Below are 2,326 nucleotides of genomic sequence, written 5' to 3' on the forward strand. Positions count from 1 at the left end.
CGATAATTTTAATCTTCAATTTATGAGATAAGAAACTCCATACACTAAATATCTACTATATAAGTAAAGGACACACATGTTAACCCAATGATCTATTCATATGATACTTTATTAAATTAAGTAAACAAAATAACAATCTTTACATTTATAGGATGAAAAAACAGTACTATAACTCAAACCACATGGATTATAATATATCCTAATACAAATAATTTCACACACTAAGACTTAAACAGATGAATACAAAAAAAATATTGTAGCTTAAAGATACATGGCCTTAGCTAATCTTGGTTTTGCCTGAGCAAGAAGTGGTAAGGTAGAAAAATGATTAATCTTAGATGACTCAATTAAATCATTGCATGGTGAATTTGGGGGTAAATTCCAAGTAAATCCTTGAAGAAGCCTAGCAAGTAACATTGTAGTAATTGTTGAACCAAGTTTCACAGCTGGACAACCTCGTCTTCCAATACTAAATGATAACAAACGTAAATTTAAACAGTGAGAACTACTTCACCACCATCTTCCATTCCGAGGTGACGCTCCGGCTTGAACTTTAATGGATCCTCCCAAACTCTAGAATTCCGGCCAAGTCCAAGACGACTTAATAGCACTATACTCCCTTTAGGGATGAAGTACTTTTCACCGACGATGGTATCAGAGACAGACACGTGAGGAACATTAAAAGCCATAAAGGGATGGAGTCGAAAGGCCTCTTTTATGCAAGCCTTGACATAATTAAGCCTTGGCAAGTCTGATTCTTGAACCCATCTATTGATCCCAACAACAATGTTGAGTTCTTCTATAGCCTTTTGCATTAAAATTGGTTGATTCAACATTTCTGCAAGTACCCATTCAACTGCATTTGAGGGATTATCCACTGTTGCCGTTAATAATTCCTGAACATTATTTGTTTGTAAACCAATCATGTCAACACTTTCTGAGTAGATAAGCAATAATTTATGCTTGAATTTTATTTTTTATGATGAGTTAATACATAAGGTAGGTGGAAGGGAATGAGAATGTGCTAGTTAGTTTGGCCAAATTTTGGAAATGAAAAGTGCATATTTTAGAGAGTTGATTTGTTTGGTCGAAATATTTAAGAAGAATAAGGGGTCGTTTGGTTGGGAAAGAGTTATCCCAGGATTAGTTATCCTAGGATAACTTATCCCACCATGTATATGGGATAATGTATCCCATCACTATGGTATAAATGGTGGGATAAGTTATATCAAACATGGCAACCAAGCAACGTAAAAAAACTTATCCCATCATTATTTTCTTATCCCATTACTATTTATTTTTATCCCTCACACCAAACGACCCCGTACCTGTTTTTTAGTAGCAGCAGAAGTTAAGTACAAAGTATTGTACTAACAAATATTGACAAAAATATTTTTTAAATTGATTAGCCAAACATAAATTGCTATGATCCTCCAAAAGTACATTTTTTATGAAGTTATAAACTCTATTCAAAATAAGCAAATTTCGAAATCTTGATCAGATAGTCTATCAATCATAAAATTAGCCAAAGGTGACAAAACAACACAACTTTGTTTTATCACATGATTTATAAGTAATTGAATGTATACTTACAAAGATTTGTGCCTTAATTTCTTTAACATTCATCAATGGATTTCCATTTTTATCTTTGAGCATAATAAGAACATCAAGGATGTCCTCTTCCAAAGATTTGTTGCCATCTTTCCATATTTGAATCCTGTTATCAACTTCAATATCAATATGTTTTGTTGCTGTAGCATAGGCTTTCTTGAGAATTGCCTTGTGACCATCCAAATCAAAAACACTTAACCATGGTAAGTAATCTGATATACTAAAAGAAAAAACATATTGAAGAAGTGTAAAAAGGGCATCAATTTCCTCTTCTTGTTCTATAATTCCAAATAATGACCTCTTGCTGAAAGTCATATTCCTAATTACATTCCCACAATGAAATCTTGTTACTTTCCTTAAGTTAATAAGAAGTTGGTTGTTGCATTGATTGTAAACGAATCGATGAAGGTGGTCAGCTTCTTCGTCCCTTTTAGGACGAAGCCATTGAAATGATTTTGGTGACAACACATGGGAAGTTAGCATATTTTTCATTTTCATCCATTGATCACCACTGGGGAGGAAAATTGAAGTCAAGTAGCCATTACTAGCAAACAGGCCTGGATGAAAAAATAGAGTCCTGAATCTTCAAGAACTCACAAGCAAGTTCAGGAGAAGTTACAGGAATTACATGATAATTACCAACACGAATGCAAGCAATTTCAGTATTCATTTCCTCCATAATTTTGTGTATTCGATGAGTTAATGCATTCTTATT

At 33.3% G+C, this 2,326-nt stretch overlaps 1 pseudogene; it reads right to left on the reverse strand.

The window, feature by feature from the left end:
• Positions 1–227: 227 nt before the first annotated feature.
• Positions 228–2,320, reverse strand: LOC102592230 (isoleucine N-monooxygenase 1-like; annotated as a pseudogene).
• Positions 2,321–2,326: the final 6 nt, after the last annotated feature.

This window comes from Solanum tuberosum, unplaced genomic scaffold (assembly GCF_000226075.1).
Source record: "Solanum tuberosum cultivar DM 1-3 516 R44 unplaced genomic scaffold, SolTub_3.0 scf00971, whole genome shotgun sequence".
NCBI classification, from domain to species: Eukaryota; Viridiplantae; Streptophyta; class Magnoliopsida; order Solanales; family Solanaceae; genus Solanum; species Solanum tuberosum.